The 25622-nt window shown below is 39.6% G+C and overlaps 1 protein-coding gene across 1 annotated transcript in view; it reads right to left on the reverse strand.

Annotated features, from left to right (window-relative positions):
• LOC135704517 (uncharacterized) overlaps positions 1 to 7849 on the reverse strand; it is a 389489-nt gene extending 381640 nt beyond the window's left edge. Inside the window, exon 1 of the mRNA XM_065226021.1 lies at positions 6829 to 7849. The gene's annotated coding sequence lies outside the window, so the exon portion shown is untranslated. The remainder of the gene's footprint in view (positions 1 to 6828) is intronic.
• Positions 7850 to 25622: the final 17773 nt, after the last annotated feature.

The following is a 25622-nucleotide window of genomic DNA, read 5'->3' on the forward strand; positions in this document are numbered from 1 at the left end:
ATGTGAAAAAATTCTCTTTATCAAACTTATGGTGGTCCTGAAAAGGACCGTTTTGTAGTGATGGTTGAGTAATGCTGAGCTATCCGATCAATACCGGTGAGGCTTCTTCATCATATCATATCGAGGAATAAGGTAGCTGGAAATTTCTCGCGTACTACACGCTTTACATCACCGTATTTCTCTAGCACCAATGCTAGATCGCTATCCGGGACTTCTGGTGCTAGGTCGTAAACTTTCACGTATCGAACGGTGCCCCCAGCAGGCGACATGCGTACCTTGGCATAATGGAAAATTAATTGTTCACGGCTGTGTAGCAAACAATAAAGCATCGATTCCTCTGATTTGTACTTGATGAACATTGATTTTTCCTCCACTATACAGTATGCAGCGATCATCTGAGTGGGATCCGCATCCAGCGATTTAACAAAATTCGCAATGTCTTCCATTGATGGTTTCTCTGATCCATCTTCTTCTTCTTTTTCGCATATTAGCTTATTGCGTGCTCTCAACTTAGTGTTCTAAATGCACTTCCACAGTTATTAATTGAGAGCTTTCGATGCCAATACCAATGCATGAATTTGTATATTTCGTGGCAAGCACAATGATACTCTATGCCTAGGGAAGTCGAGAAAATTTCCAACTAGAACAGGACCGGGAATCAAACCCGCCACCTCCGGCTTGGTAATACCGTGCCTTTACTGACTAGGATTTCTGGCCTCTCATTCCCTGATCCATGTGGGAAGCTAAATCTGATCGTCAGTTTTATATCCACCGACATCTCCACTAGTCGTTTGCTTCCAAACAATGAGCCGCAACAATGAGTTGCTCCTATCGAAAAACAGACTATCACGTGACTCGCACCAAAAAAACACACACACACAGCTGCTTGTGTCAACAGTTTCGAGCGAACTGGACTTCGGAGAGAACTGAATCACTTTTGAAAAGTTTGAAATCACTTTTGAATGCACTATGAATTACTTCAGAAAAAAATGTCGGAATTTTCCGCATAGTATTGAATCAGTTGAGAAATTTTTCTGAATTTCTTTGGAAAATAGGGTAGAGCACTACTTTGGCCTGATCGTCTATTTTGGGCCTAAATAAAATAAATCCTTTGTTTCAGAGTTAACAAATCAATTATGCATTTGGTACGATATTTTAGTGCAATAGTTACCGAACGAAGCCAAAAAGAACGCGTGATATGAATGTTGACGGCCGGCGCCGGTGGTGTAGTGGTAAGTGTGACTGCTTTCTAACACCCCAATGGGTCTGGGTTCAATCCCAGCCGAGGTCGGTGGGATTTTTCTGAGGCATAAAAATCTCTGGTCACGTCTTCCTTCGGAAGGGTAGTAAAGCCGTTGGTCCCGGCCCATGTGTGTTGAATGGGTGCGATATCCTACGCAGGTGTGGAAGCTGCCTTCCTGCACATTCGATTGCCGTCAATGGATGACAATCGATGTCCATCGGTGATTAGCACTAGATTGCGGAACAGAGACCGACGTTAAATAAAGGAAACAAAATGTATGTTGACACCTATTTTTCTCAAAAACAAAAGAAGCGCTCCGACCTAATCAATTTTTATCTTCATCCAATAGACCGAAATGAATTCAATTGCGTTTGAATGGTGTTTCCATGCTTTATTTATTTATTGATTTATTTATTTATTTGAGAGGGAAAAGCCCGCTTCAGAAGGACCACCCTTGCCCCTTCTGAAGTGAGCGGAAAACCTCTTCTTATCAACAGATAACATAAAATCCTACAGATACATACATCTACTAAATCAGGAAACATTTATCTTTAATTAATCAGGATGATAAAGCATTATAGAATAAATGCTTAAGGTTAGCACGGGAAGCATTGAAGTCAAAAAAGTTACAACATTTATTAAAAAATTTACACATGCTGGTAATTGGTTCGTTTGCATCATAGTTTGTGCGAGAAGTCGCCGTCATTAGGCCGAATTTAGAATCCGTATGCCAAGTTTGGGGTCAAGAAGCAGTGTTAGATTTTTAACAATATCTCAACAATTTGTTTGTTTTGAAGGTAAATAAATTTAGAAGTCATTTGCAGTGAAAACATTCCATTTTGTGAAAAAATCCACTCGAAAAGTTGAGGAAAAGGGCGGGTTGTGCCTAGTAAGCCCTACTTAATCTTACCAGAAAGTTTGTAATCACTTCCGTAAGAACTGAATATTCGGAAAGTGCTATATCAATTCCCTCAAGTTTGCAATCACTTTGTGATAACTGAATCACTTCAGAAAAGTTTTGAATCCTTTCAGAAAAAAAATATCACTTCAGAAAAATTGGAATCACTTTAGAGCAAGGTTGCAAAGACTCATTTCAGCTAAAACAATGTTTTTCTAAATTATGAAATAATTAGATGCCATGATCAAATTTTGAATTTAAGGATACAAGAAGAGGTTTCAAAGAATGTGTTTGACATATTAAACCTGTTTATTTCACTTCATGAGAGTCACAAACTCACTCACTCACTCACTCACTCACTCAGCGATCAGCAAATCGCTGATTGTGACTCATAGAAAGCAAAATTTTCAGGTTTTATGTTTCCAACGCATACTTTGTAACCTCTTCTTGTAAATTACAAGTAAAACATGCCCTCATACCATCTTTTGGTTTTATTATTCCGAAAAACATTATTTTAGATGAAATGAGTGTTTGCAACCTTGCTTTGGAGAGCACAGAATTATTTCAAAAAAGTTCGCAATCTCTTCGGAAAATACTGTTTTACGGAATCAGTTTTAAAAGTACTGAATCACTACAGAAAAGTTTAAACTCACTTCAGAAAGTACTTAATGACTTCGGAAAGTACAGACATAATTCAGCGTGAGAATGATGAACCACTCGCGGTTGCTACCCCGTTATTGCCAGATCATCTGTGTTACACAAAGAAGCAACAAATGATGCATTGGACTAACATGCATCTGCAATGTGTAAAAACTGGTGATCTCGTACTTCACAATAGGCAATAACAACGTCAGCCGCGTCCAAATGCAGGTCAATTTGAATAGAGTCAATCCAAAAGCAGTTTTTATTACTTACACTACGCCATCTTATAAGGCACGTTACTTGTTAATCAACATTCAGGCATTGAAAAAGTGTCGGTATTATGCTATGGTCTCTTCCGTGAACAATAACTTTTAAGCTTATTTGGAAGATGCTTTGAATACCCAGGTAACAAATTGATGCTTAACAAGTGTTCTTTCAACGATTTTAATTCAGGCTTAGTTTGAATAATTGTTGCACATATACCACTTTAACCTTTGTTCAGCTTTTAAACATCCAAATCTAGTGATTTTAGTCAGCCCAAACCTTAACAGCAATCTAAATTATAAGCTTTTCAAGGAATTAACCAATAGTCTATTGCAACCCTTGTTCAGCCTTCATTTTTTTTTTTTAAATATAATGGAAGACCGCTTCATATTTTATATTTTTTATGATACTGCTTTAGAATGTTGCTGACTAATTGGATATACATATTCATATTGTTTTTATATATCTAAAAATTACCTTTAAACTTCGGGATTCGAACCGGCAGTCGCTGATTCACAGGCGTCAACTATACCCATTCGACCACATAAGCATATTTATGGCAGAAGGTATGATCATTAACTTGAAGAACGTCAAAATTAAGTTGAATAATAGCAACCGGAGGGGTATTATACAGCAATGCAGAATTGTAAACAATAAATTGTGACAGTAAAACATTCCTCTCATTTCAAGTGCAGAAAACACAATGTGGACAGAAGTGCGCAATGTGTTTTGATGCTATTTGAGTGCTGCAATTGAATTATATTTTCAGGGCTGTTACAAGATTTTCTAAATTTGATCCGCGAAATCCGCGATTTCTCAAAAGAAATCTGCGACAAAAAAAAATTTCATTGTCTAAAAATAGCATTTGCATACTACTATTTTCGGATTTTAATTGAGAGCTTCCTATGCCTGTACCATCCTATCCCCTAGAAAGTAGAGAAATTTTCCAACTCGAAAAATTAATAGACCTGACGGGAATCGAGCTCAGACGCCCCCAGCATGGGCTTGCTTTGTAGCTTCGCCTTTACCGACTGAGCTAAAGGAGTATCGTTTGTAACTTTTGAAATTAAAAAAAAATAACATTGTATCATCTTCAGTTATCTATGTATAGTATAAATTTTGAGTAATTAGTGAATATAATAAAACACCCTTACATTATGAGATTCTATTGGATAATACCGACCAAGATTTAAAAAATAAATAATTCATTTTCATTTGAAATGCAAATTTTCTTGAAAATTTACCTTTGCGTCTCTGACGTATTTTTCTGTCCTAAATGTTGCAGTTAATTTGGCTCTAGTTTTCTCACTTTTTACCGATTCAAACCAAACACCCTGCACATAATCGAGAAATTACCAGAGTTTCATAAGTCACACTTGTTGGTCACGAAATTATAGGTTTTCCAAATTGTTCAGGACATCAGTTGATTTGTTCTACTAGATCAACCAAGACTGCAATAATGTCTGTAATATCGAAAAATGTCCAATCAGATTCAAAGTGTCTATGTGGATCATGCATGACCTATTTCCGAGTAATCCAGATGTTCAAGGTTCTTCAAATCGTCCTGAAGTTCAGATAATTTGATCTACTAGATCAACCGAGATTAGGACAATGTCTCTAGTATCGAAAGATTTCCAGACAGATGCACAGTGTCTACGTGGATCATGCATGAACTATTGTCATGTATACCAGATGTTTTAAGTTCTCCAAATCGTTCTGGAGTTCAGATGATTTATTCTACTAGATCAACAAAGACTAGGATAATATCTGCGTTATCGAAATATCGACTTGGAAATCCTAGAACATTTGGCATACACGGAAATAGATTGGCATGATCGACATAGACACTGCAAATTTGTTTGGGAATATTTCGATGCTACAGATATTGAATTAGTCTTGGGTGATCTAGTAGAAAAATAATCTGATCTCCAGAATGATTTCAGATCATCTTGTATACGTAGCATTAGGTCGGGTACAATCCACATAGACACTTTGAATCTGTTTGGACATATTTCGATACTACAGACACTATGGGAGTCTTGGTTGATATAGTAGAACAAATCACCTGAACTCCAGGACGATTTGAAGAACCTAGAATATCCGGTATAAATGGAAATTACTCGCATATATACGATTCTTTTATGATTTGACAACGAAAAATGATATGTTCATATTGGATTAAAAAAAAGGAAAATGTCTCACATTGGACAGACCTCAGGAAATTTCCGTGTAAATCCGGTGTGATTTATGGAATTGAGATCATTTCTCGATTATTTGCAGCGTGTTTGGTTCGAAACGGTTAAAAATTGAGAGCCAAATGAACAACAAAACTGATGACAGCAAAATAATCCGGGACGGAAAGGTTACAATGAATTCCACAATTTTTCTGACAGCATATCAGTACCATTCGTGATTTTCGCGACATCATTTAATGTTTCCGTGATTTTCGCGACTGAAAGTTCAAATCCGCGACAAATCCGCGAAAATCGCGAAATCCGCGCCTGTTGTAACAGCCCTGTATTTTTGAAATGCAGTCTGAAAATTAAGTGCAATATAAAGTGGTGAACAGACAAAAGACAGAAATACTAATGTTAATACTTCCGACGTCGTCGCAGTCCACTTCTAGGTGGAGCTATTCTTAAAAAGTTCTTCTTCCTTGTCTCTACTCCTTGTGCTGCTTGGGATTAGAAAGGTAGGCAGTGAATTTAGAATAACTAAAATGTCGGAAAGGCAACAAGATATCAAAATATTTGTAGCGCATTGCTGGTTTGTGGAGTAGTATTAAGCTTAAATAAGTCTTGTTCAGTCTTTATATCAGCTTACTTACTGAGGTTGAATTATGGAGATACATAATTCACCACACCAGGCTGTATATTCAGCCTGGTGTTAATCAGCTTCGTACACCTTAAATCAACCAATAATCAACTTTTGTTCTTACAATTCAGCTTGAATTTTTACTTGGGTAGGTAGTAAATTTTATGGCGGAATTTTGGGGGCTTGTGAGCATTCCTGACATTGCTGAAAATTATGATAGCATCAAACAGCGGGGTTGCTAGCGCAATAGGATGCTTTGTTGATTATTATTTAACTCTTGACCGCTAGGAATGCTTGTGAATATTTGAGGTGGACAAAAGGGCGAACAAGGCGGTGAAAGCCTAAGCTTTTTCACATTCATATCGCTGTGAAGCAATTGAAAATTTTTGAGGGAATTTATATCTGTTACTCTGACCAGTTCTTTTTTGTATGCTAATCTGGTTAAGATATCAAACTGAATAATCTTAAAGATAAATCGTCCAGCTCAAACCTCTGTAGGGGTAAGAGGTGAGACCATCATCATCATAGGGTGTTACGGGCACCACTTTTACACTTAAGTGAAAAACATCCACACTGTGATAGTTTTTATGGAATTTATGTGAAAATAAGCGCTTCAGTTTATCACCTATTTGAACTAGAATGTTTTTTTATTATCTTTTTTATTGATTTTTGAATTTATATTTGTCCGTAGAATCAAAACATGTTCAAAGAATCTGCCTAAAATTATTTATTATTTGATTAAAAAAACATCTTGAAAAATAGTCAAAGTACCGTTTGACAAACGATATAAAAGGATAAGAATTCGTCTATCGACATCAAGAGGCTTTAAAGATTAGATGCCATAACGAGATAATGGATCAATATAAAATAAACCACAAGTTTCATTACCATATCATTGTGGCAATTTGTTTTGCTAATGTAGCTCTGAAAATGTAAATTAATAGAAAATTATAAAACTGTAACATACCTTTTCTAGCTTTGTTGTTGAAATAAATCTGCCTCAATTTCTCTCAGCACAACAACTGCTTTTCAGATTTTCAAATCCACTTAATGCACAATTCACCAACTATGTTTTAATAATTGGAAACAATTTTTTTCAAACTTCCACTTTCAAAATGACTATACACTTTGTGAAACAAGCACCGATCACTACGATAACTTTCTATTGATAATAAAATTGTTATACATTTAGTGGAAATCGATTGAGTTGTCCATTCGATTCAGTGGGGGGCTCCAGAACCATTCCATAAGCCTCATTCAGGCAGAAAATATCTTCCCTTCCTTCAAAGATACGCAATTCAGTATCTGTTCTCTTCCTTTTCAACACTTGCAGGCCATTCAACTCGAACTGATTTAACGACCCTTCAAAACATTCCACTTCCCGATGGGTACCACTGTAAAACTGCCACAGTAGTGTTTCGTTTCGCACAATTAAAATTTATCAGGAACGAGAATCAACTTTCCGCGCGGAACCTTTCGGCTTATTTTGTTTTTCCTTTCACACTGCCACCAATCGACACCCACTGGGCGTAAAAATTCCTTGCGCTCCCGACGGGCTTCCACAACCAGAAACACCAACAACACTCACATACAACACTTCGCGCCGAGGGGCGGTCCCTAAATCTTTCACCGCGAGTTGGACAACTTGAACGCACGTGAGAACAGTTTCTTTTGCTCTTGATGGTTGAGATTCTGCGGGATTCGTTTTTTATATATTTTCTTTCTGATTGACCGATTTACAACGAAGCAACTTGCCCTCGTAAATCAATCACACACGCACTGGCAGCATCCCCGTCTGGAGATTCAGGTAATTCACCACCCCCACGGTAAGAACGACACTTTTTCAAGCTTGTACTGTATGTTGCCAAACAGTGGACACTTCTGAATCACGCCGGTAGGGAAACGCTCTTAGCAATATTTCAATCACCACCCAAGTTAGAAAGAAGCCCGAATTATGTTTGACGCTACTGCAGCTTTGCGAAATTACGTCCAACACGAACGGCGCGTAAAGTACGACTGAATTGTGGAAAACGCGTTTTCCGTCGATTCGGGATAACGAACAGGTGGAAAATCAGCCGCCCTGCCACGATTACACCAACGGGCGGCGGCCAACATACAGGATTCGCTCTCCGAACATGACTCGCTCTCTCCCGTCCGTGCCAAGCCGAACCGGTAAGCCGGCAGTCGGGAGAGTCCTCGTTGTTTTCTGTTTTGTTGCTAATATTTTCCCCTATTGTTGTAAAATGTGGAAACGTCCTCGTGGTGTGATGCCATGTATTGTGGGGGGTCAATTGGGGGGTGGGGAAGGCGGTTTGTTTATGCGCTAGAAGAGATGCGCAGGGCCGGGACCCATCAGGAAACGTGCGATAATAGGGAGGGTTAGTAAACAGTTTGTTCTCTCCGAGTGACAGCATTTGAGGAGTGTTTGATGAGAGCACGTCAGGTGGGCGAGAGCAGTTGATGGATCTATGGTGGTTGCTCAATTGGGGACGTCGAATGAGTGGTCTACAGCGGAATACTTTGAATTCCGCACGATGTTTTTTTTATTTTGCATTGTGAGAAGCTAGTTTCATTTCATCCATTCTGTCTGTATTTCTTTGTTTATGTTATGTACATCAACATAAGATAAACTTCACATTAACCTTAAAAATAGCTGCTACTACTATGCATACGCTATTGTGACCTAGAATTGGTTATTAAAATAATATATTATAACACTGACACAAATTGTGAAATGATTCCTCATTTTTTTGTAGTACATATTTTCAACTTGGTAGTTGGTAGCACGCCCGTCAATTCTGCGGATCGTAGGGAGTGAACAACGGCGGCTGTCATCGATCTTGTCATGATCGATACGCCATGATCGCAATCTGTCACCCAATGATGATTTGCGAAACAGGAACCAATTAGAAAAAAGAAGAAAGATACTATAGTAGTTACATGCTATAGTCAAGTTAGTCTATTATTAAAATCTTAATTTGTTTTATAATCTAGTTCTAAAACCTATGTTGACCTATCTACCCAAGTAACCGATAAGCATTAAAACGTAGCCCTAATTCTGCTTGAAATCCGAATATGAAGCAGCCATTTAATGCATATGAAGTGCTGTATGCTAATATAGAGTTGATATAATGCTAAAAAGGCGAAATAGCGGGCCTTTATAATGGTAGTATGGTAGCCCGTTACTAGCACTGCTAATGCTTACTTAAGGCTGATGTGAGAAACGCACGATTTTTTTTCCTATTATTTGCAAATAATCGGGCCCACCGCCCCCGATGCCAAAAATAAGTAGACTCGTAAACGAAATAAAAATGATAACTAATGATTTCTTTATGTTCAGATACCTTTTTTTCAAGTTTCATCATTTGTGTTTCATATTTATGATTAAGATACGGATATGGATGCTATGAATTTTACCTGTAATGAGACTCGAACCTGGACATTCTGGAACAACAATCATGTGCCTGTACTCCCTAAGCTATAGATCGTGATGGAAATTGCTTTTTAAATTGACTTATTTAAGCACACGATTGGTGGAGGTCATCCATTTCGCGTTTTCATGGTCTCAGATCTCATCATCAAGAAGCTGTGAAGATCTCATAATTTAATTTTGTGCACACTTTCCTGATGCAAGCACTGAGTTTTATTTTCAAATGCATACATTACGTAGATCTAGAGATTTAAGGATGAGAATATACGAAGTGGTTAAACAAATCGCGTGTGAAAAGTCATGCATCAATCGTTTACTCAATCATCTTTGTCAAATTTTTATGTTGGTGTTTGTGAACATGTTCGAGAGACACAACTCGTTATACCTCACAAATACTGACTATGTGGTTTTCCTGTCAAAATATTATCAAGCATTGCTAATGCTCATATAAAGAGGATTATGTGCATGGAGCATTAGGAGTGTTGATTGAAAGCTTATAGCATTAGCAGTGCTCATTAATGGCTTCTCAGCATTAGCAGTACTGTCTAAGGGCTTATTAACACTAGTAATGCTGAAATAAAGCCGATGAAAGGCTACATACTAATGCTTATGGTTACTTGGGTAGTACTTAAACCTTTACCGTTAATACTAAATTTAACATAAAATGAGGTAGTGTTTGGAAAAATATCGTTTTTGCTTACAGATTAGTGTTCTTACAATAAGGTTACAACTATGGCTAGAAACTAAACAGAAATTAGTGCTAAATACTACAAACTACTACTAGATCTACATGTTACACAAGTGAACAGTAAGAAACATTAAACCTGGGATCACCCGTTTGCTTATGATATTTAATTTACTTACCAGCTAAAGCTGCGCATAGCTAGAGATGCTCAAGACACATTCGGAGTGTTATGTGGAAGAGAAGTTGAATTGCTAAAAGAAAGTTGATTAGGGTATTTAATTTCACACATGTTTAATTTATTAATTAATCCCTCTAGGAATTTATAGCCTCCAAATTACTCTCGGTAAAAAACGTTAATGAATTCGGTTAATTCAGGCGACATCCGCAACTATTCTTCCATCTGTGGTGATATAAGCAATCGATTACTGGCAAAGGGATTCAATTAAAAAAAAAGACTGGTTTTCAAACTGACTTGCTGTTTTGGTGGCAGTGAGGCTAATTCAATGAGTTTTTAAGAGATCAGGTGGATTACTATGAGAAATTTTAAATTTCAACTGAAGGCACGGTATTACCATCAGGGCCCCACGAAGTCACTTTCAGTCGAAATTCGTCAAGCGACGATGAAGCTGTCAACCATCACTTTCAATTGAAAGTCATTCTGTCTTCTCTTCGAGCAGAAGAGAACCACTTTCGATCTTCATTTCTCCTTTCATTGCCAAATGAACTTACTTTTGCATTGAAGCGAAGCCGTTCGATCCAAATTCGTGCAGTTTTTATGACTTTTGTTGTTTAATCACTCGGTTCATTTAAGCGTATGCGCATAGATCTGTGCACGTGGATGCCAAATTTATCATTGTCGGGTGGTTTGTTTACCCATCAATATGGGTATTTTTTTTATTCGGGGTGACGTCTAGAGATAGAAAATTCATATGCGACGCTATTTTGAAATCCAACATGGCAGCTTCCAGTTTAAGAAAAAGTGGGCGTCAAGTACTTATCAGAAAGGTATTTTGGGGAATCGGGATGATGTCTAGAGGATGAAAATCGATATATCGACGCCATTTTGAAATCGAAGATGGCGGCTTGCGATTTCCCAAAACTGAAAATAAAGTCAAATACACATCAATATTGGTATTTTTGTAATCGGTATGAAGTCTACAGATCGAAAATTTATATGAGAGGCCATTTCAGATTAAGTGGGAAATACTGTCAAATACCCATCAATATAGGTATTTTTGGAATCGGGATGGCGTCTAAAGGTCGGAAATCGATATCCGACGCCATTTTAAATCCAATATGGCGGCTTCCTATTTAAGAAAAAATGGGAAATGCTGATGCCGTCCCATCAATATAGGTATTTTTGGAATCGAGGTGACGTCTGGAGAATGGAAATCAATATCCGACGCCATTTTGAAATCCATGATGGCGGCTTCCGGTTTGAGAAAAAGTTGTTAATTCTATCAAATACCCATACAAACGGTTTTTTTAGAATCAGGCTAACGATTCGGAGCCGGAAATCGATATCCGACACCATTTGTAATCCAAAACGGCGGCTTCCAATTTGCGGAAAAGTGTCAAATATCCTCAAATATGGTTATAGACGTAGATGCCGAAAATTGATGTCACGCCGTCTTTAAATCCAAGATGGCGGCTTTGGTTCAGAAAAACTGTGAAATACTGTCAAATACCGATCAATGTGGGTTTTATGGAATCGGGCTGACATCTAGAAGAAAGAAATCGATTTCCGACGCCATCTTGAAATTCAAGATGGTGGCTTCCGATTTCAGAAGAAGTGTTAAATAGCCTACAAATGGCATCGAATATCGATTTTCAGCATCTGCGCGTCGTCCTCGTTCCGAAATACCCAGATCTTAGGGTATTTGACACTTTTTGTGAAACCCGATGGCCGCCATATTGGATTCCAAAATGGCATTGGATATCGATTTTCAGCATTCACACGTTGTCACCATTCCGAAAATACCCATATTGTAGGGTATTTGACACTTTCTGAACCCTGATGGCCGCCACATTGGATTCCAAAGTGGTATCTGATATCGATTTTTAGAATCTACGCGTTGTCCCTGTTCCGAAAATACCCATACTGTAGGGTATTTGACACTTTTTCTGAAACCCTATGGCCACCTTATTGAATTCCAAAATGGCGTCGGATATCGATTTTTGGCATCAACGTGGCATCCCCATTCCGAAAATACCCTAGTATTTGACACTTTTCCTGACACCGATGGCTGTCATCTTGGACTCCAGAATGGCCTCGTTAATTTAATTTTCGTTTAATATAAAATAATATATTATTACTACATATAATCCGGATGTCATCCCTATCGGCAACCGATAATGTGCGGATAATATCCGGATACTATCCGGATACTATATTTTTAAGCTTGCATCGTCAGGTCGTGACAAGTCGAATGAGTCACGAATTGAAGTGAAAGTGGATAAAACGAAGGAAGCAGTTTTCGAGTCATTCATTGCGTCAATTGCAACAAGTCTTTGCTTCAAATGAAATGAACTGAAGCACTTGACGAACGAAATAAGTGATAGTCCAGTCATGTTTGAAAAGAGGAATGTTCATCGTGACTCGATAACAAGAAACACGATGACTTACACGAAAATGATATTGCTCGAAATGAAGCGATTCTGCGGAGAGTTCATTTTCTTTTCTTTGTTACGAAAATGAAGAACCCTGATTACCATAGAGGTAACTCTAAGACCAGAAGGTCCCGAAGAAACATCCTCAACTTTTTGGCTCAGCTCTGGTACTCTCTTCGGTCCCAAGCAAATCGATGCACCCCACGAACCCCTCATTTTATCTGTCAAACTTTCATAGCTAATCAAAACAAACATAGTGTAGTACTAGAAATTCTACTATAACGGGGTATGTTAATCGATTTACTTGGGACCGATAGGCTAGTCCAGTGTGAGCCAATTTAAAATCGTTAGTTTCCACCGGTTGGTATTACCAACAATCAATACGAAACTAACGCTTTTAAATAGGCTCACTACTTGACTAGCCTATTGGTCCCAAGCAAACGATTAACGTATCCCATTCTAGTCGAAATTCTAGTACTACGCAATGTTTGTTTTGATTCGCTATGAAAGTTTGACAGATAAAATGAGGGGTTATTGGTTTTTCCTATGTTTTGAGGGGTGAATCGATTAGCTTGGGACCGAAGAGAGTACTAGAGTTGAGCCAATTGAGCACATTATTTCGGGACCTTCTAGTCTTAGAGTTACCTCTATGGTATTACTAAGCCGGAGGCACACAGTGGCGCAAATCTGCATAAAGACGGTCAAAAACATTTTCTACCCTTTTTGACAGTTTGGAGACTAGGGGCCTTCGGAAAATTTACTCAAAATGTTATCCCGCATCTTTTAAATTTCACACCTGAATAACCGTTAAGCTAGTATTACACATCCAAATTCTATCTTTTTGCAATTTCGAGATAACGAGTCTAAGTCTTCAAAAAAATTGCAGAACAGTTAATTTGACATCAGGTTTCTACATCTTAACATTAAAATTGTACAATTGATTTTCTTTTAGGACTACCTTAATACAGTGCTTTCCCGTTTTTGTCAGCTCCCTATTGTCTACCCCCGATTTTATCAGTTTTTTTTTGTCGACCCCGATTTTGCCAGCCTGAATATTTTGCTGAACTTTTTGATTTTTAAGCAAGAATTCTCAAGGATTTCGCTCCAAATGACTCCAATTTGTCGCAACAATAACAGAGGTAACTCAAATCAACCTCCATTATTGCGACACTGCACAGCTGTATCAAGTCCCTCCCGATAAAGATAACTAGGTGGCGTATAGAGCTGAGATGGCTGCAATACTAGTTTTGGACAGAAACCCCATTCAAGATGGACGATGGAGCAGTTCCACGAGACGCTGGTTGGACTTACCGAAGCGCTGACCGGACGAAGACCGGTAGCCATCGGAGAAGACTTCAATGCTTAGGCAGTGGAGTGGGGAAACACATGTACCAACGCAAGAGGGCACATTCTGCCGGAAGCTCTGGCGAAGCTGAAAATTAGGCTGTTCAATAAAGGAACCACCAGCACTTTTCGCAGAGATGGCCGGGAATCCATTATCGACGTCACTTTATGCGGACTGCAGTCTGTTCCCTAGTAGCACGCTTGTCACATATCAGTTGTGGCAACTTCTATACCACTTATATCAGTCATAAACTAGTTGCTGCAACTTATTGTGACGGAAATGTGTTACTCGGGTTGCTGGTGAAAAATATGAATTGAAGAGTGTGTGAAGGATATACCCATAGTGACCATCAGGCAATCCAATATGGCATCGGCCAACGGAATCCTGATGCAGTACAGAGGACGAGAACTTGCGACCTGAAGTGGAAGACGAGTTGACAGAATCATTAGGGAGAGCATGTGACACGACCATGCCAAGGAAACTGGAGCTAAATAACAAACGACCTCCAGCTTACTGCATCAACGAGGCAATTAGCACCCTCCGCGGTAGTTGTCTCAGAGCCAGAAGACGTGCTCAGAGAGCAAGAACAGAAGCAGACAGAGAGGAACGTAGAGGAATGTTCCGAGCACATAAACGAGAGATAAAGCAGAGCAAGTCAAACTATCAACTGGAGCTGGTTCGAGACGCTGCTGCCAACGACGCACACCGTGTCGTGATGACGAAGATCAGATGTCAAGTCATGTCCGCTGAAATGTGCTTTTTTTTCCTTGGTTTGTTTTCCGTCGATCTTATTTTCCGTGCTGAGCACCAATGCTATCGACTCCAGGTAGGCAGCTCCCACACCTTAACCCTATCTATCGACCCATAAAACTCGAGAACCGGGGACCAACGGCTTTACTTCCCTTCCGAAGGAAGGCGTGATTAGAGATGTTATGCCTCAGAACATCCTGGCGGCGCCAACTGGGATTGAACCCAGGCCTGCTGGGATGAAAGGTAATCACGCTTACCACTACACCACCGGCACCACCCGCTGAAATGTGCTTAGAGAACCTGAAAGTCATCGTGGAAGGTCTTTTCTCGAAGCACGATCCAACGACCTAGGCACCTACATCGTACGGAGACGGAGAGGGGGATAACGACAAAGTCACCAACGAGCAACTCATAGCAGTGCTTGCTGGATACACTCGGAAAACTCTTGGAGAGCATCATCCTGAACAGGTTGACGAAATACACGGATAGTGAGCAAGGATTGTCGGAGAGGCAGTTCGGATTTCGAAACGGAAGCAAAAGTGGATGCAATTCGGACAGTTGCCGAGAGAGCCTAGAAGGCGTCGAAATAGAAGTGGAGAGGAGATCGATATTACACTGCGATAACGATCGATGTCAAGAATGCGTTCAACAGCTCTAGCTGGGAGGCCGACGCCCAAAACAGGGTTCTGATCTACGAGGCAAATATGGGACAGAGATCGATTAGGATCGCTGTGGGAATTCCACAAGGCTCCATCCTTGGTTCAACGCCCTGGAACGTGATTTCGGCGCTCTAACGCTGAAGCTACCCAAACGAGTTGAGATCGTTGGTTTTGCGGACGACATCGTCTTACAGTAACAGGCAAGACGCTGGAATAGATGGAAATGTAGGCGACCGAGGCGGTCGACATGATTGGAAACCTAATGCATGGAGCGAAGCTGCAGATAGCCCACAACAAAAGCGAGGTGGTATTGATCAGTAACTTTAAAGCCCTGCAGCGGTCAGAAATTACCGTTGGGGAGTATGCAATAAACTAGATGTGCGTGTTGAAATGCCTGGGAGTGATGGTCGAAAACCGTTTGGCTTCAATAGCTACGTAGAATACGCCTACGAGAAGGCAGCGAAGGCCATCAACGTGGTAGCCAGAATCATACCGAACATCTCAGGATGGCTCCTGGCTAGTGTATTTACGTTGATAATGAGATATGGAGGTTCAACCTTGGTTTCAGCGCTGAAAAACAAGCGGAATTTAAGGAAACCGAACAGTACGTACCGGCTCAACAAACCGTACGCAAACTTTTCGAGACATTTGGTGTACCCTTTGTTGTAAGAATAGTAAACATTTATCAGTAATTCCATTAACAGTGGATAAATAATAGTTAACCCTGATTTCGAAAACATTTTGATGGTTAAAATATTTATAAAAAAAAATTTTCCGATTCTGTTAGCTTCCCGTTTTTGTCAGCCTAAAATATCAGATGGGGCTGACGAAAACGGGAAAGTACTATATTGGTTTTTTGAGTTAAAAGTGCTTTTTTCAAATTTGATTTATTCATCATGTTCTTAGACATCTTTGGCATCACTGACATACACAACTTTGCTGATCTCACCAATGCTTTAATTGACAATAATTTGATATACACAAGCGTTTTTGTGACGTCATATTCAACGGCCCCAAAAGTAGGTGCGTCCTGGCGGGGTCTAAAGCCGATTGTATTTGGAAGATAATATTATAAACTAGCTAAACTGCAAATTTAAGCGTTCTGTATTGAGGGGTTATTTAAAAGTGGGATAAAAGTAACTAATTAAAAAGTGGGATAAAAGTAATAGTTTCCGTCTAATCGTGTTGGTGTCTTCGGTGCACTTATTTCTTATCATGCAAGTAATAAGGGCAGCTAAGACGCCAAAACGATTTGACGGAAACACATAAAATCAGTAATTTTAGGAATGGTAAAGATGGCTCTATTATTGTTGAGTGTGCAACAGCAGCTAATCTGAATGACGTTAAAACTGCCAAGATTGAAAATAGTGGGCATGAGTGATCAGTATTCCTCCGATGTATTCATTGACTACTTAAAAAGTCAAAATGAAGACATCGCTATGAATGATGTAAATGCAGTTAACATGTTTGAAAATATGCACGCTTCACTTAAAACTAGTTTAGTGTTGTAATTGAAGTCGATATCGATACGTATAAATGTTCGTTACGTGCGAAAAAAGTAAATGTATGGTTTGATCGGTGCTCGATAGCTCCCGCGATTAATGTGTTGAGATGCTTCAAATGTGGAGAATTTGGGCACAACAGCATGGATTGCAAGAAGTGCTCTAAGGCTCAAAAGATCTAAAAAGTCATGCCAGGTGATCTTGTTGGTCATCTAAGCATCTTACAATACTTCCAAAGAGGACCAGTGATGAGTATGAATGGAAACTGGATGAAACCAGAGGACATCTATGAAACTGTGTGTTGGGCTAGCGTTATGGCCAGTACTCAAAAAAAAATGCACCAGACAAAAGTGTTCGACAAAAATTTATTTTAAGTCGGATTTTCTTGAAACTTTCAGGGAATGAACTAATACATATGGCTTATGTTTCGACATAATTACTTTATTCAATTTTCTTTCCATCGCTGAAAGCCCGCACCTTTCCCTAAAGAACACTCATTACATTCCCAACAAACAATTTTAGCTGCAGACTAGCTTATACAGGCAAATATTAGCTGTATAAGCCAATTTTTCGCTGTATAAGCTAATCTGCAGCTAAAATCGTTAGTTGGGTTTTGTGCAATGGTGAAGCCGACCTTTTTGGTCACTTTCATCCATTCTTTCTTCAACTCCAGCTCGTTCTTAAACACCTTGGACGATTTTCGAACTTTGGCCTTCATTATGGACCAAAATCTTTCACCGGACGAATCTCTGGTGAATTTGGGGGGTTGGCGGTTTTTGGTACAAAAATAACGTTTTTGTCTCTGTACCAATCCAACGTCGATCGCACGTAATGGCATGATGACAGGTCCGACCAAAATAATGTCTCGCCTCCGTGGGACAGCAGGAAGAGCAACAGACGCTTCTGGATGCTCTCGGTGAGGTAAATTTCGCTGTTGATGATACCCATTGTGATGTACGGTTTACTCAGTTTACCGCATTGGCATATGGCCTGCCACAGCAAGTAATTTTTGGCGAATTTGTCCACTTTCTTCTTCCTTATGTCTTCCGGAACATCAAACCGTGATTTGGCAATGTAGGACTCCAGCCCCGGTATCTGCTTTGCGTCTGCCTTGATGCAGGTTTCGTCATCCATAACCACACACATCGGTTTCGTTAACCACTCTCTATACAGCTTCCTTGCGCGGGATTTGGCCGCCGTGTTTTGTTGATCACACCGGTTCGGTGCCTTCCGGACCTTGAATACACGAAGCCCAGCTCGTTTCATGGATTGCCAGGCGGAACACTTTGCCTTCAGAGCCGCGTCGCGAATCGAAAGGTTCGGATTACGCTTGAAATAATCCAACACCTTCCGGGACTTCACAGGGTCGTCTGGGACTCCTTAAACGATTTTACCACCCGAAACACAGTTATATAGGTGATTCCCAGTTGTCTTCTGATCCATCTCATTGTCGCAGTCGGATTTTCCATGACGGTGCGCAAAATTCTCCCGCGATTTTCTTCTTGTTTCGATGACATCTCAATAACCACTGAACCGATTGTTATGAAATTTTGCACATGTAACAATTTACTCCGAACTAGTTATACTCAGATTTTCATCAATTTTTACCCACGGATAAACTAGTTACACACGGTTAAAAATGGTGCATTTTTTTCGAGTACAAGCCTTAGTACAATTCAATTTTCATTTCATGGCCGATGTTTACGCTGATAGACGTTGCCGTTAAATTTGTTCGTAGTCTTTCTCTGTTGATGTCATTGAATCATTTCATTTAAGCGCCTTGGTCTTACCTGGGTTTTCAACTTATTCTACAAAATATTGTCAGTAAATATCTATTCAATAACTCCGAAAGAATCGATCCAACATGACCGGCCAACGACCAGTGAAAGGGCCAACAACCTTCAACATTCATCTGGCTGTCGCGTTAGGTCAACCGAAACATCCATCAAGACTAAATTGTATAGCAATGTAGACAGATTGCACGGCATGGCACGACATGGCTGGCTCTCGGGGTGTCTGCAAAAGTCAAACCATGTACCTACCACTGCAGCTAGCACGGTAGGTACGCCGAAACTCCTCCGATGGCATCAGCAGCGTGAAGACAAGATCGTAAATCAATCATCCAATAAGCTCTCATTGCACTTGATGGGCTTGGCATGCTCTTGAAATTTGACACTCGCTGAAGCATCAGACCAGCAGCAGACGCCGGTGCTGCCATTGCATTGTTGGGCGGTTGGTATCTCGGAGGAATTTAGCTGTCTACGTGAACTGTCTGGCTGCAGGGTCTCATTAGAACGTGTGGCACTCTGGTGTGTGTGTGTGAATGACATTTCAGTACCGGGAGGTTGAGGATTAGATCTAAATCTAAAATGAGATTTATTTTGGAGAGATATATGCTTGTGTCCGAGAATAATATGGATTCTAACGGAAACTAAGTTAATGCGATTGCTCCAAAGGTAGCATCGAGCGGGACTATAGGACGGTAGCAAATTGAAACATTTTTTCGAATTAAATTTTAGAAGTCATACGTTTTTACTAATAAACTAAGCCGACACCAAATACTACCACCAAATCCACATAACGTCTCACCCAAAGCATGAGCAGCTGTTCTATCAATTAGGCTAATGATTAGCCTACAAATATTGATCTCTGAATTAATTAGGTCAATTTCTTCTATTTATCCCCTACTAATGGGTATTTAATTAAATTAGTTCTCATACAGACGCATTGTTGTTATAGTTGCTTGTTCTGCCGATCCTTCCTCTACGAGACGGTCCAATCTGGAACTATTCGCTTCTTGTGCCAACATCTTCCAGATTGCAATCATCTTCTCGTTTTTCGCTCCTTCTCCGTTGCTTATCATGTTACAAACCCACCCTTCCATACATTCAGTGGATGGAGCGATGGAGGCTGGAAAAGAACGTGGGCAAATATTATTACAATAACTTGGCAAGGACTACAGATAGCAGCAGCAGCAGCAGCAGCCACCACCGCGTGTGGCGTCGTCGGCGGGAGGCATAAATTTTAATTCAATTTGATTATCAATAAATGATAGAAAATTGAGCACGCAGCAGCAGGGATATGGAAACCGAAACCGTCTTCGTTGTCGTTGTCGTTGTTGTCGCCACCGATATGCTCGTTGAACGGTACGATGTTAGAAAGTTGTTATCGTTATTTGTCACACCGCAATCGAGCCAACGAACGACAGCCGATGATGGTTGCGTGGCTGCGACTGCAGAAGCCGCTGAAGAGGGTACTTTTCGATAGAAAGAAAGGGGGGGAGGGCAAGCTGCTTCAATGTGTTAGCTGGTGCGGCATATTTACGTTGGTGGAACGGTGAATCATCTGTGAAGAATCTATGAATGTTTCGCATTGCGATGTTTTTGGAGAACTCTAGAAAGACATACAGATTTTTTTAAATTCTTGTTGTTTTTTGTCAAACTATTACCAAACGGCACCGGTGGTGTAGTGGTAAGCGTGATTACCTCTCCCTCAGCAGGCCTGGGTTCAATCCCAGTCGGTGCCGGCGGGATGTTCTGAGGCATAACATCTCTGATCACGCCTTCCTTCGGAAGGGAAGTAAAGCCGTTGGTCCCCGGTTCATGAGTTGATGGGTCGATAGGTAGGGTCCAGGTGTGGAAGCTGCCTTTCTGGCACGTCGGTAGCATTGGTGCTCAGCACGGAAAACAAGATCAACGGAAAAAAACAAACGAAAAGGACATACAACTGACACGTAAACAGTGTTGGAGATCTTCAGAACTTGATCAACCAGAAGTCTTGAAAAAATATCCAAAGAATTTTACCAATATCTTCGTCTATCCGGAGTTCTTTTGAATATTACCTGCTGTTTGGAACGATGTCTGAAAGAATAACCTGTAATCCATGCAACGCTTCCTGAACATTTACAAAATTTCTTCAACTTCTGAGAAGTTCCCTGAATATATTCAAAATTACATATTTTTTCCATCTCTCTTAATTCTACGATTACTTCAGGAAAGACCCGCATCATCTACAAATATTCTTGAACATCTGGAAAGTTCCTTGAAATTTAACCAAGATCCCAAAACTTCCTAGAAGTTCATAGAGCTTTTTTGATCTCTTGAGATCTCTGACGCATCGAAATTTCCTAAGCTGAAGCGAGGATTCCTGAATATCTTAGAAGTTTGCTGAACTTCTAAAAAATTCCCTGCACTTATATGAAGTTTTATGCAGCTTCTCGAAATGCTACGAAAATCCCAAGACTTCTACAAATTATGCTGCACTGCTACGTTTCTCGTAAGTTTCGCGAAGTTCCACTTATGGAATTTCTTGACCTTGTACGTAATTCCCTGAACCATTCTAAGCTTACAAGGCTTCAATTCCTGAAATTATATGAAGATCACTGAACAATCATGAGGTTCTTTGAAATAAAATAATGTGTAACTTCTACGAAGATCCCAAAACTTAAAAAGTATTCCCACTTCTACGTATTTTTTTTTTATCTTTTACAAAGCCCCCAGAGTGTCTAAGAGTAATTTTGAAGCTCTATGAAGTTCTCAGAATTTCTACTAAGTTTGGTTAATTTCTACGATGTTCCCTGAGCTTCTTAGAAGTCCTTGAAGTTTTACGAAGTTTCCTGAGGTTAATGAAAAATCCCTTAGCTGTTGGCCAATTTGTAGAGCCCGAAGACGTCTTTTTATGCTATCGATTATATAGATATAATGTAAATTCTCGAGATTTTTTCTTCTATTCTAGAACATTAAGAAGAGTAGATATTCACAAAAATTAATAAAAATAAAAAAGTAGCCTTGACAAAATACCGCGGTGTATAAAAAAAACCACCCAAAATTCATCGGAGGGCTTCATAGTTCTGCAGGGGACCTGGCCCCTCTTGGAACCTCCGTTTTCTACGCCAATGCGAGTCGGAAGTGAAATTAGGTGCTAGACCAATATCACATAACATATCAAGACCAACAATTGAAATGGCCTTAATTCCATTTTGTAAACAAACCTTGTAAGCCATTTTCTCGCGAACCGAAACCTTCATTCGCAAACCTAAACCACAATCGGGTAGAGGAGAATTTTCCCTACCTGTTCATTATGTTGGTTTGGCTTTGCGGACTTCGGTTCGCGAGAAAATGGCCTTAAAAGGTTTGTTTACAAAATGGAGTTAAGGCCATTTCAATAGCTGGTCTTGATATGTGGAACTCGATCAAGGTTGCAAATACTAATTTCAGCTAAAACAATGTTTTTTAGATGCCATGATCATATTTTGAATTGGTAGGATACAAGAAGAGGTTGCAAAGGATTTGTTTGACATATTAAACCTGTTTATTTCACTTCATGAGAGTCATCATCTGCGATTTTTCTCACACTCACTCACTTACTCACTCACTCACTCAGCGATCAGAAAATCGCTGATTTTGACTCATAGAAAGCAAAATTTACAGGTTACATGTTTCAAACGCATACTTTGTAACCTCTTCTTGTAAGTTACAAGTAAAACATGCCATGTTATTATTCCGAAAAACATTATTTTAGCTGAAATGAGTATTTGCAACCTTGAACTCGATCATCACAAATCGACCCCATTTCAGTGATTTCAAGTGGTATAGAAGCACATCAATCTGTCAAATTGATTATACCAGCTGTAAAATGAGTAAAGGGATCAAGAGGGCAGTCAATTTTATTATAATAATTCTATCGTGGTTTATAATGATATGTCATCTTAGTACTCCTGAACTCATGTCTTAGTATTTCCTTAACCATTTACGTTCTTTATTTATAATCATATAGCTTTAACAAATTCAGCACTTTGCTTCACACATCAATGCATTATCGTTTGCATTTAAAAAATAGACATGGTTTTCCGATTTTTTATGCGATGACCTGCCACCAAACTATTTACAGCTCAATTTTGATACCGAAACGTATTGTTTTTCTGTTATTATGGCCAAAAAATTTGGGAAACTCCTCGCATTCATTTCTAATAACTCCTAATTTGCGCGGATTAATTTACAATTTTTGAAGTAGGGTTACGTCTTTCGGCAAAAACACCAAAATCGACCGCATTACGAAAAGAGGTCAGGTTTTGACCACAAACAACTCTGTCAATGGCGGATGGATTTTAATTCTAAACAAGCCAATCGATTGGAAATTTATCGACCAATCTGTTAAAATTAACACTTTATTAATTTTCAATAGGTCAAAATTATCACCGATTGCCTGCAAACAGCGCATTCCCTAACACAGATTTAAAAATCGAATTCGATCCTGCCTCACTGAACGGTGCTCATTCAATCACCGTGTGTGGTGGTGTCTGGTCCTCGGTGTCAGCCAGCCTGGTCTATACAAGGTGAGAAGATCTAGCCCTCCCGTATGTGTTGGTAGACGGAAAAATGTGTATATTGCGGGAGAGGCTGTCACGACGTCATAACGCTCGAAAGCAAATTTGCGAAATATGAAGTACAGCAAATCCTAGCTATGTTTGCATGATGATTGTGCTCGACTATATTCTTTTGTAAATTATCTGGGAAATATCAGCTGACGTATTGGATTTTTTATAATTTTGTGACGTCACTACGAGTATGTTTGAGCGTACCAAAGAAGCGAATCGTGCGAAACCGAATGCAAGCCGAGTGAAAAACGAACTACACCAAGCCATAAAGCCCATCAATTCCACACCTTGTATATACAAGGTTGGGTGTCAGCAGCAGCAGCATCAGCAGAAGCAGTGCTTTCAGCGTGTGGCGTTGAACATTGTTCTCCAGTACACAACAAAAGGCATCCTGCAAGCAGCGAGCTGCAGAGTCCACATAAGCAGCCCCGTAACGTGGGTAGATAACCTTTTCGTGGTACGTTAAGGGATGTAAGATCTACCACCGATTCCTAATCCTGACTACTTCAAACTAGGGAAACAGGATTTTTCAGTAATCCAAGGAACACATCTTAGTCCTTGTTACTTTTTATGCCTTTTTGATAGTGACAAGACTCGGCTTTGTCTACCGAGGATGATCTTGAAACTTCATCTATGTGATTCCTAATCTTCTATTCGTTGTTCCCTAGTTTGAAGTGGTTAAGACCAGGGTTCTGATGCATGGTCATTATCGGTGTCATACCTTAATTTTGTTGCTAAGGAATCCAATTTTAACTGACAAAGAAGCGCGCCTTTGGAGGGTGTTTCAACACTCCGAAGGGTATAAATAGCGGGACAATTAGAGTCGGATCATTGCGATAAATGCAAGAGTGGCAACTGTAAAAAATCGAATACTTCATCATTTCTCAATAGTGATGGAGTAATACAACATGCACTAAACTAAGAACACGGGATATACTACAATAGAATTTACTGGTCGCAGTAGTGTTAGGCCCCGAACAGAGGAAAAAAAATAAGCATCCATTGAAGGAGGAAGAAGCCGCACCGCTATGGATCGGACCAATAGCTCTTCGGGAGTCCCTGCGGGTCATCTATGCCAAGCGCGTCCCCCTTACTCCACCCTTGAACGTTCGCTCGCCCTTATGCCAGCCACATCACCCCCAAAGCTCTTTGATAATGTACCCAGCAACCAAACGTTTGTCGTCAAATGGGTAACAATATTGAAGTGGTACATATAAATTCTCGCAATGACCGAATACCACATGGCCATGTCAATTAATCAGAGACACTTAGTAAGGTTTTCTCCAGGATGCTAGAAATAGAAAAAAAAAAAGATCTCGAATTTATATGATTGATCGCGATAAGAAAAACTTGAGCAAAAAATTCTTCGATTTTTTTATTAACTATTGAATAAAACAAAAATTCCGTGCGTTTTGCGCACGTGAATGCGTAATCTTATTATCATATAACGAAGCGTTTCCGTGATGGGAAAAGTGGTTTCCCTTACACAGTCGCAGAATATTGATACCAAGCACTGAGCATGTCAGACGGTACCGATCTTTATGCCTTTTCGTGCAAATTTTAAGCCCCTCCTATTAAGAGCATTATGGAAAAAAAAATCTTGCCGAACTCTCTGCATAAAAGGGGCTTAAAATTTGCTTCAAAAAGTATAAATGTAGGTACCATCCGGTAGGCTCATATTCTGTGATTGATATGTTTTCCCTAATTGGGGAAATGGCTCTAATGTTGGCCTATGAATCTAAGGTTGGACCCATCGCTAAAAATCTGCTAGTTATCAATTTTATCTAGATGAACGCGTCATTTCCCAAGTAACATAGCAAGTTTAATGGACGGCACTAATGGATATTTTTGGTTGCCATTGAAAATTTAGTCAATTGCTAGATTTATGTTTGGGCCCAAAGTAGTGGCATTTAGGCCGACATTACATCCATTTCCCCTACACATTTAATTTTCGCACCACTATCATTTCCATAAACATCGAGGAAAAATTTCCACAGTATTGTTGTTTACTAGCTTCAGGACTACAAATGACTAATAAAAGAGTAAACTAAAGAGTAAGAGCTTGAATCTAAGACATATCGTCCAGGATTGGCTTGTACTACATGAACATCGACAGAGTATCTCACAAACAGAACTATCAAATTGCTTCCGAATTTCAACCTATCGAAATTTTTCACTGATAACGATTTATGAAATCAATTTAATATTTAATATACTTTTGCTGTGACATCATAACTACCGTTCGTAATCCTACGTCAAATCTACGCTCGTGTCTTGGATACAATCTGTTACTTTTTTCTCTGTGGTAAGCTTAGAATAAATATGTATGTACTATCTGTTCTTTGGACATTTTTTTTGTAACTAATTGCATCAATCTTTGATTTCATAAGGTTTCATATGAAAA

Source organism: Ochlerotatus camptorhynchus, unplaced genomic scaffold (assembly GCF_037179485.1).
Source record: "Ochlerotatus camptorhynchus isolate MF236.1 unplaced genomic scaffold, CSIRO-AGI_Acam_v1.1 ptg000002l, whole genome shotgun sequence".
Taxonomy (NCBI): domain Eukaryota; kingdom Metazoa; phylum Arthropoda; class Insecta; order Diptera; family Culicidae; genus Ochlerotatus; species Ochlerotatus camptorhynchus.